Raw genomic sequence first — 11,371 nt, 5'->3', positions numbered from 1 at the left:
TTGGAAAAATATGAAAATTGGCGTGGGTGTGTGGATGGTGACGCGGACATGTAGAAAAAGTTTCGGGCCATTTGACGGACTCAAAAAACAACATAGTTGGGAACCCCCTCTTCGATAGACCGAAATAGAGCTAGTTGCACTGGGGCTACGTGATCGCATGCATGCAATTACACCAAAGTGTGAATACATGTGGGCACGGCCAACATAGGCCCCCACATAAGAAATGAACGAAAACAGACACAAAACGAACGTTGCATCACGTTCAGCCAGTGTTTTAGGGTATTTTCGCCTGGAAAATCCTAGGAAATGTATCGAGTGTCAGAAAAATATGAAAATTGGCGTGGGTAGTGTGAATGGTGATGCGAACGTGTGGAAAAAGTTTCGGGCCATTTGACAGAGTCGAAAAAAACGTAGTTGGGAACCCCCTCTCCGACAGACCGAAACATAGCTGATTGCACTGGGGCTACGTGATCGCATGCATGCAATTGCACCAAAGTGTCCATACATGTGGGCACGGCCAACATAGGCCCCCACATAAGAAATGAACGAAAACAGACACAAAACGAACGTTGCATCACGTTCAGCCAGTGTTTTAGGGTATTTTCGCCTGGAAAATCCTAGGAAATGTATCGAGTGTCAGAAAAATATGAAAATTGGCGTGGGTAGTATGAATGGTGATGCGAACGTGTGGAAAAAGTTTCGGGCCATTTGACAGAGTCGAAAAAAATGTAGTTGGGAACCCCCTCTCCGACAGACCGAAACATAGCTGATTGCACTGGGGCTACGTGATCGCATGCATGCAATTGCACCAAAGTGTCCATACATGTGGGCACGGCCAACGTAGGCCCCCACGCAAGAAATGAACGAAAACGGACACAAAACGAACGTTGCATCACGTTCAGCCAGTGTTTTAGGGTATTTTCGCCTGGAAAATCCTAGGAAATGTATCGAGTGTCGGAAAAATATGAAAATTGGCGTGGGTGGTGTGAATGGTGATGCGAACTTGTGGAAAAAGTTTTGGGCCATTTGACAGAGTCGAAAAAAACGTAGTTGGGAACCCCCTCTCCGACAGACCGAAACATAGCTGATTGCACTGGGGCTACGTGATCGCATGCATGCAATTGCACCAAAGTGTCCATACATGTGGGCACGGCCAACGTAGGCCCCCACGCAAGAAATGAACGAAAACGGACACAAAACGAATGTTGCATCACGTCTGGCCAGTGTTTTAAGGTATTTTCGCCTCGAAAATCCTAGGAAATGCATCAAGCATTGGAAAAATATAAAATTTGGCGTGGGTGGTGTGGATGGTGATGCGAATGTGTGGAAAAAGTTTTTGGCCATTTAACGGAGTCGACAAAAAACGTAGTTGGGAACCCCCTCTCCGACATACCGAAACGGAGCTAGTTGCACTGGGGCTACACGATCACATGCATGCAATTGCACCAAAGTGTGCATACATGTGGGTACGGCCAACATAGGCCCCCACGCAAGAAATGAACGAAAATGGACATAAAACGAACGTTGCGTCACGTCCGGGCAGTGTTTTAGGGTATTTTCGCATGGAAAATCCTAGGAAATGCATCGAGCGTCGGGAAAATATGAAAATTGGCGTGGGTGGTGTGGATGGTGATGCCAACATGTGGAAAAAGTTTGGGGCCATTTGAGGGAGTCGAAAAAAAGTAGCCCCGTTTGTAATCTAAGGTTAAAAAGTGCACAAAATGACAAAATTGTGCGAAAAAATAAAAAGACATTTTAAATAGTGCGATGTGACTTTACAAAACTACTCGGGTAGTACCCGGAAAGTGCACTGTCCGGACAGTTGTGTAAAGTCACATCACAGTATTAAATATGACCATGCATGGGTTAACCGACGCGGCACAGTATTAAATATGACCATTTCATCACTTCTGCGACCGAGGTGGGACTAAACTAGCATGCCGTCCGACCGCCCGACTCTGAATCACGTGCGTTGTCTGGGGCCCGGCCCAATCATTGAGGACGGCAGAAGAGAGAGAGGCGACGCGGGCCTGACAGAATCTATCGGGATTGGGACCTTGTACCTGGCACGCACGCCGCCATATGCCCACGACACACACGACACCCTGCCCCAACCCTAACGCACGCCGCCACCTGCCTTCTCAGCACGCCGCCATCCATCATGCCCATCTGGCCCCGTGACGGCGTGCCGCCGTTCGCCGTCCATTGTTCGTGAACACGCCATCCGCCGTCCGCCGTCCACATCTGGCCCATCACGTCATCCGAAGTCTCTGACGTCGCCGTCCGCGGTTCCGCAGCATGATGTCGTGCCCCCCCCCCCCGGGGCTGGCCACGTACGGCCTAATGGTGGGAGGTATTTTTTTTGTTTTTCAAACGGTGCATTCATCATGTTTATCATCTAGACATGTAAAGTAGCTAATATTTTTTCGCTTCTATTGGTAGTGATGGAGGATTAGGAGAGATTTACTATTCTGTCAAGAAGTGGTGTCTGTTGGTCAGCAAACTGAACTCAAGGCAGAAAAAGCGTTTTGCAAGCACTAGACTAGAAAAAATATTGATGATTCCTAGTGTGCTTATGCGCAAGTGTTTGCTTAAGTTCATTATTAAATCATATGCATTGGACAGAAATAGGTTCATCATGCCATCAAAAAATGGTGTGATATCATTGCACGCTGAAGATGTGTTTGATATTTTTGGTCTAGAGAACAAGGGCAAAGATGCCATGAGAGCTTTAGGTAAAGGGGGTTAAACGCGAAGGTGAAGGTGCCGAGTCGTTTCATAGATTCTAGTACGAATGAAATAATGATAGACCAGCTTATTCAGGACATCACTACTAGTGGCACATATGATGATGATTTCCTGCGTCGAATTCTGCTGGTTCTCCTTGGCACAGTTCTTGCACCGCACTCCACGATAGAAGTTCCTAATGTTTTTTACAAGTTAATGGAGGGTGTGGAGAGCATCAAATCATTTAACTGGAATGCGTTTACTTTACGCGTTTGCGTTGATGGCATCAAAAAGACCATGTCAGATCTTACAAAATTTACATGGCTGGTGGGAAACCTTGCCCACATACAGGTAAATTGTATGTTATAGTTTTAATTTCGAACAATAGTTTGAAAAATTAAGATTGCTAATATATTTCATGTTCATGCAGTACTTGTTTTGGGAGAAAGTGCAGCCAGTAGATGAAGAGACATTCGATCCACTGGCTCATGAATAACCGTTGATACTTAACTGGACAGAAGATGAGGCTCTTAAGCGTGACGCGTACGACACATCGTACGTCCGCGGGAATGGGAGGGTAAGTATTTATAGTTTGTACTGCATGCACTTATGTTACTATTTAAATGTTGAGTAATTTAAACTTATTTAACGTGTCTCAGATTGATGACATAATAAATGAGAGGTACAGACAGGCATTAATTGCTCGAGAAGGGAAAATTGCAGAGGAAGAACTTGAGCCAGAAGATCTAACAGGTCGTGCCCGAAAAAGGAAAGATAATAGAGACGAGGCTTCGTCGAGCAGGGATACTACCTTAGATGAAGTGATGAAATGCATCAAATATATGCAAAAAGAAATTTGTCTTCTCCCTGAAAAATGTGCTGAGGTAACGAGTGTTGTGTACTTCAATTTACATAGGATTATTCATAATGTTTGCATGCAGTTAATGCTTTCGATGTGTTATTGCAGATAGTACTGGGGAAGCTGGAGAAGGAAGGTCTTGTCTTCAATCCAAACAGGGGGGTTTCATGATGATGTTGAGTCTGTGGAGCATAGTGAAGACTGGATGGGGAAGTATTGTCCATCAAAATATTGGACGGATGTAAAATCAACTCCTGCAAAATAAGACATGGAGGCATCCTTCACCATGGGGAACGGGAAGAAGTCGGCGCGGGAGAAAGGTGTGCATCACAACACACCCGGTACAGGAGCTGAAGGCGACCCCTTCATTATTGAGGAGAATGGTAATTCACCCAACCCTTCTCTAGCAACGGTAGACACAAATGACTTTCCAGCTCTTACTGCAACCCCCGAGAATATAAATACAATGTCGGACGGCTCTACCGCCGATAAATCTGAGGAGATTAGTATGGATAGTCTGAACACCCGTATTAAAAATACGAAAGAAAGTGGCACTAAGGAGAATGATGGGAAACGCAAGAGAAAACGGGCAAAATACTGTCTTTCACTCTACCAGCAGAACGGTGGACGTAAACGTCCAAAGAAAAGTAAGTGCTAGGTAATTTATTCTTGTAAGATATTTCAGTCCTTTCATGTGCACTTTATTAACTCAATGATTTTTTTTACTATTTTAGATCTGTTTGGTATAAGAGCCGCTATGATTAGTGCCGATTACATTAATCAGAAACACATAGAGGCTGCGACGGTTTATATCCAGACACTAGTAGACTTGGAGAAGCTTTGTAGGAAATTGTCGTGCACATGATGGGAATTGGTGGGGAAACATGTACACCTGATATGCTTCAAGCCATCATTTCCAAAAAATAGTTGCATGGCGTTGTAAGTATTAGCATTAATTTATTAAGTTCTCCATGTCATTTATAGAAACTTTGTAGGGAAAATACCTTTGAACCCTTTTGGTTTGATTTCTATTCCTATATAGGATAGGAATCAATCATTCACATCAAAATAAATTAGCCTAGACTTAATGGAAAATTATTATCTATGCATCCGATGACATCTCTTTCTTTATAGGAATTGAGATGCACGTCATTTCACTTTCTATAATTTTCCTATTCCCATACTATTCCTATCGTATGAATCAAAGGAGGCCTGAATATGCGACACAAGTTTTATGACTCCCGGTGATATTATCTTTTTCTCAACAAAGCTGCCCGCATGCCTACTGCTTCTCAAAACTACTGTGGACGCCACTGCAGCAATGTTGTTGAGTGTTTGTAAAACTATATAACTCCCTGTGGTTGTTGTGGAAAGTTAGATCAATGAATTTAAAAGAGAACTAATTAGGATATATGAGAATAATGGAACGCCACATTCTCGTTGTAAGAATGGTAGCCAAACTTAGGGTAAATGGAGGGCAGATGCATGTTATACTGGCTTTGTGGCATTCTGGTTAAATTAATTGTTGCTAAAAAATTGAGGATATGGATAGCTTGCATGCTCTTAATGATATACTCACTCTGTTCTGAATTACTTGTCTTGAATTTGTCTAGATACGGATGTATCTACACTTATTTTAGTGCTAGATACCTCCGTATCTAGACAAATATAAGACAAGTAATTCGGAACGAAGGGAGTACATGGCACGCTTCGTTGGATGGCAACGCCCATGCTGAGCGCTAACACCATTCACTTCAACCCATCCTACCATGGCGCTACTGTAGGGTACATACCGAGACGGTTTAAGCAAGCATATCCGAGGTTGAGGCCGTGGAGGAAGCAGGCGTGCAGCATGGTGTCTCACTTTGGGCGCCACTGGCCGACGCTGACATATAGGGGCTGTTTGGATTGTGCCTCATCTAGCCCCACCAATTTTTTGGCATGACCAATGTGAGGGCATAACCAAAATTTTGGTAAGTGATCATTGTTTGGATTGTAGCCGTCCATGTTTTGCCCCATGCACTGTGAAGTAGCCTGCTTGCATGCATTGTGAGGACCCACAGATTAAAGTATAGCCAGCTTGCACCAGATACTAATAAAATAAAGGGATAGTTACCTGGGACCCAACGAGACAGAGAGTGCAGGGTGCGATGCCAAAATTTTGGCGGAGCTTTTCGCCACCCTCAACTCGCCCGTGAGTTGGCTAAGTTTACACAGGCGTCTCGCAGGCGTGCTGGGCGTGCCAATTCTTTGGTGGCGATCCAAACGGCCACCAAATTTTACGGGCTTGCCAACTTTTTGGTCGGGCTGGTTTTGGTGGAGATCCAAACAGACCCATAGCTCTCGACCTCACCCCTTACGGACATTGGCGTGCAGTTATTCATCTCGCCCTCCTATGCGCCCGCGTTCGAGAGCAGTGTTAGGCTGGTCGTAATGGCAAGTATGATATACTAGTATTATGCATATGATATTAGTGTATGATATTGTATCCATAGTGCATAGTATCATATGTTAGTATCATAGATGATTTCATTTATTAGCATGCATGACACATAGTAGTATAATATTTAATATGATACGGTATTATGATATTATATTCAACCTTCTCTTTCTTCATTTAATTCTATGTCACCTCATCAAATTTTGCCTAGTTGGCATGCATGATACTACCTATGATACTCTCATTATAACCAGCCTTAGGACCGGTGACTGTGAGCACCCATCTGGGGCCCACATCTATCACCAATGGAGGGTCGATGGGGAGATATGGAGCGTGCTGGTGAGACTGTTGGAGAGGAGACATGCAACCGCACATGCAGTCCCAATTGTAGGTCATCGAGGGTACAGAAAGGGCATTCGGCAACAGGGCAAGCTGCGCCATCGACTGCAGCTACCTCGGTTGCCACTCAAGCCCCACGATAGCTTTGTTTTGAGCATCTTTGGTAATGTCGCTTCACGGACGGTGGATCGGGGAGGCAAGATCTGAAATAATAAAACCCCAACCAGTCGCGGCCGTAAGGGATACAAGGAGGTCGAACGACTCCCTTGACGAGAGACGTGCACGGGGTGGAGATGGTATGACGAATGAAAATATTTGAACGGTACGACGGTCAGAAATTTTGGACAAAAAGACAACCAAGAAAGTATCATGACTTTAACGAACCGTCGTATATCTTAGTCATCAATCTTTGTGGTTAATATAAAATTAAAGGATATAAAGAGGTGATGGAACGAGAACTAAGAATAAAGAGGTGACGGAAGGAGGACCAAAAAAGTTTCCTCTCTTTATTATTAGGTTTAGGTATAGACATAGAGGTATAGATTAACACGTAGCCATGTTTGGATTACTCCAACTGTGCAAGCCGGACCGGCCCGTTAGCATGCAGCACCGCACAATGTGGAACGGGCGCGACATGAGTTAAACAAGTTGTGATCTTCACGCAGCAGCACATCAGGGGTTGTGCCTAAGCCGTGAGGCTGAGCACGCGGGCTGACACGACACGTCTCGTTTATTTATTTATATATATGGCTTAAAACAGCCCAATGGGATCAAAATGGCTCAAAAAACAACCCAGCAGGCCAAAAAACACGCGGCTCAAACGTGCTAAATGTGCCATGGGCTCTCTCGTTTACTAAATGTGTCATGCATGGGGCGAGGAGCGAGGCATGCGGGCTGATGACACGGCCCGTTTAATAAACGTGCCATTGTAGGCTGTGCCGTGCATGGCACGATTAGCATGGGTCAGGCCGTGTGATGCCGTTCCATCCTGTTTGGCAGGTTTGATGTGAAGCAGGGGGAGCTAGTGAGCTAGCTGTCAGTCGGGTACTCGGCTGGAACAGAGCAGAGATCATCTATTAAGATGTGCCATTTGAAAACATCGATGCAACAAAAATTTATGTGTGTATATACAACAAATCCTCACTGGCCAGAGGAACTCATCGAGGGAAAATCATGAAAATGCTTGCACCATAAAGCAGGACGAGAAACATTGTCGGTGGTGAAATGGAAGGACACGCTGTAGGAGCAGCGACGAACCATTTTTTACTGAGATAAGCAACCAATATTTTGGAGTATCAGACGATGAAAAACAACTATTTTCCTTTCCCGAGGCTTTGCAGGCCATTAGACTAGTCATAGTGGAAGTAACTTAGGTAATAACATAGTGCATTTCAAGAAAATTTTGCTTATATGACATATAGTTAATGAGGAGAGAGGTGCTTACAGCAAGATAATATGTTACTGTAACATAGTATTTCTCGTGAAAGGATGAGTCTACAAACTAATAGATGAAGCAATCTATGACACTACTAATATGTTACTTTAAACTATGAAGGTATAGTAACTTATACTAGTGTCATATGCATGACATTATTATAAGTTACTCCCTACTATGACCAGCCTTAAGCACCCGCAAGAGGGTCAGTCGGGGCCAGCCAAAGGCGTGATTGATCTAAAAAAATGCATTGTTTTGTCTGCAAATGGATGATTGACGACCCCGCACAGTATATGTCATGTGGTGTAGTGGGACAAACCCGTGCGAAATCCAAGCTGGACGCTAGTGTTTCCACCGAAGACCAAGGTACAAGTAACGTAGCTCCCCACCTCCTAATGTGTTAGGGATCACAGACAATACCTCATGATGGTCAAGTGTACAAAATATTCCCGCGTACCAGCATCTTTAGTTACTCCAGCAACGGAAAATTTGGTGAATATTTGTATTTAGTAGACCTCTTTAGATGATTTCCCGATACTTCCTACTCCCATTTGCTCATGGTTGGCTAATTGTCATGAGTTCCGCGCTTTGAGATCATGAACTCTTCAGTTGCTAGAGGTAATAGAATGAGAAGGAAATATCTTTTATTACTCTCCCTTTGCAATGTTAATGCTATAAGGTCATCCATGCCTCTCAACTAGGGCGGGCTATCAAATTTATCTACTTCTGCTGGCTGGTGTGAGCATGCGCATGCTTCATCTTGTCCATGTGTCTCCTTACTTGCACATGCATTTGGCATATGGTTGGTCGTCGATGTTATCATGCAAAGATGTCCGGTAGACAGATATTATTGTACTTCCAATGAAGGCACTTCATTCAGGACACGGCTCTCGTGACGTGCCGTTAGCCCACTGGTGAAAATATTTGATGCACCGGTGCTTGTGGTTCTACACATGAATGCAGTTCATTCATGACGCGGCTCCCCTGAGGCGCCGTTAGCCTGAAGAAAATATTTGATGCACCGGTGCTTGTGATGCTATCAGTGCACCAGACCTATATATCACATTTTTAAAATATTTCAGAAAATGTGGCACTGAACCCATACTTGTGGTGGTACAGGTGCACAGGAGCTATGTGGCACATTTCGAAAATGTTCCAGAAAATGTGAAAAAATTATGCACATCACACAACAACAGTGCTCAAGATATAAAAATGACAAATTCAACATCAATGTGATAATGGGCCAAATCTAATGCTGAGTTGATATTACATACTCTCTCCATTTCAAAATATAGTGCGCCCGCGCTTTTCGAGGTCTAACTTTGATCATAAATTTAACCAACGAGACCGACTGCGGCGGAAGAAAAAATTGTATAATTGAAAACTTTTTTCGAATACGAATTCACTGATATAACTTTTGCTCCCGCCGCAATCGGTCTTGGTATTTAAATTTACGGTCAAAGTTGAAACACGAGGATAGAGGAAGCACTACATTGTGGAATGGAAGGAGTACTGGACTATTTTCAGAGACGTGGACCATCTTTTCTTGAGACAAGTGACGAATATGTTCCGTTGGTCAAAAAACATGACTCTACTCCCTCGTGTTATTTTCTTCGGTGATCCCCAGTGATTTGTCTTCAATATCCAAATCAACCCTCTCTTGAATCTAAACAAACACCCTGTGATTTGTCTATGACGGCACGCGTAGCCTTTCCCATAACCAATTTCGTCTATAGATGGAGAGGTGCCGTGGGTAGCGCATGGGTTTTCACTCAAAATCAGCATGTTTATCCATGTCAGGTGAGCCAGCGCCTCGGTTGGTTTTACTCTATGGCGTGATGACACTCTTGCGTAGTAAGCAGCCGACGGACATGGCGGATTGGCATCTTGGTAATAATGCCATGTCACCTATTCCAATCCTTTGACAAGCGGTTGAGCCTGCACTCTGGCGTCTAGCTACCTACCTTGCCTCACTTTACTCTATTTAGTTGGAGCTACTTGACGTCGGACACTTGTTGATCCTTGTACGATGAGTAATCAGGTGGTGTGCTACCCTTGAATCCTGCCTACAAATTGATGTCCCGATCAGCGGCGTGGATAGAAAAACGTAGCAGCCGGGTCACACACAAGGAGGGAGGACATGGCTCACGCTCCTCTGTTAGCAGCATTTGTGGTGGCGGTGGCGGTGGCGGTGGTAGTGGCCAGCTCGCTTGGGCCTGGGGCTTCTGCGGCCGAGCCTCCGGTGGCGCGCGGCCTGTCGTTCGACTTCTACCGGCGGACCTGCCCGCGGGCGGAGTCCATCGTGCGCGAGTTCGTCCAGGACGCCGTGCGCAAGGACATCGGCCTCGCCGCGGGCCTCCTCCGCCTCCACTTCCACGACTGCTTCGTGCAGGGCTGCGACGCCTCCGTGCTGCTCGACGGCTCGGCCACCGGGCCGGGGGAGCAGCAGGCGCCGCCCAACCTCACGCTCCGCCCCTCCGCCTTCAAGGCCGTCAACGACATCCGTGACCGGCTGGAGCGCGAGTGCCGCGGCGCCGTCGTCTCCTGTGCCGACATCCTCGCGCTCGCCGCCCGCGACTCCGTGGTTGTCTCTGGAGGGCCTGACTACCGCGTGCCTCTCGGCCGCCGTGACAGCCGTCGCTTCGCCACGCGGCAGGACGTGCTGTCCGGCCTGCCGGGGCCATCCTCGAACGTGCCGTCGCTCCTCGCCCTGCTCCGCCCCCTCGGCCTCGACGCCACCGACCTCGTCACGATCTCCGGCGGCCACACCATCGGGCAGGCGCACTGCTCCTCCTTCGAGGATCGCCTCTTCCCTCGTCCCGACCCCACTATCAACCCCCCCTTCCTCGCCAGGCTGAAGGGAACCTGTCCGGCCAAGGGCACCGACCGCCGCACCGTGCTGGACGTGCGCACGCCCGACGTGTTCGACAACCAGTACTATGTCGACCTGGTGAACCGGGAGGGGCTCTTCGTCTCCGACCAGGACCTCTTCACCAACGCCATCACCCGGCCCATCGTCGAGCGCTTTGCGCGGAGCCAGCGGGAATTCTTCGACCAGTTCGGCGTGTCCATGGGCAAGATGGGGCAAATGAGGGTCCACACCAGCGACCAAGGAGAGGTCCGCCGGAACTGCTCCGCCCCCAATCCTGGCCCTGCCGCCGCCGACGCGCTCCAGTGGCCGTCCCTTGTGCAGACCATCGTTGACGCAGCCGAAGAAAGCCTTGGCTAGCTTGTAGTAGCATCTAGACAAGTGGACTAGTAGCTGTTAGTCATGTCGAAATAAATAAAGTAACCAAACTGGATATCATTTTCAGCTACCATGCATGGTGTCACTATGAGCCATGCGTGTTCCAGGGTACCACATTTTCCTTCATCAAAGAAAGGAGAGTGCCACGTTGATATTCCAATGGAGTTGAATGCAAGAAACCACAACATTAAAGGCTAGATTATCAGAAAATACGAATTTTCATATGTAATTTTTTGACAGAAAATATCATGTCTAGTGTAATCTTTTAACAAATAACACTGATTAGCGGATTGTACTCATTTAACCACGTTTATGATGAGTGGG

At 46.4% G+C, this 11,371-nt stretch overlaps 1 pseudogene; it reads left to right on the top strand.

The window, feature by feature from the left end:
* Nucleotides 1–9,811: 9,811 nt before the first annotated feature.
* LOC147957591 (cationic peroxidase SPC4 pseudogene) lies at nucleotides 9,812–11,117 on the top strand (annotated as a pseudogene).
* Nucleotides 11,118–11,371: the final 254 nt, after the last annotated feature.

Source organism: Triticum urartu, chromosome 7A (genome assembly GCF_056163025.1).
Source record: "Triticum urartu cultivar PI428250 chromosome 7A, HENAU_Tu73, whole genome shotgun sequence".
NCBI lineage: Eukaryota > Viridiplantae > Streptophyta > Magnoliopsida > Poales > Poaceae > Triticum > Triticum urartu.
This window is presented reverse-complemented; position numbering and strand designations above follow the sequence as displayed.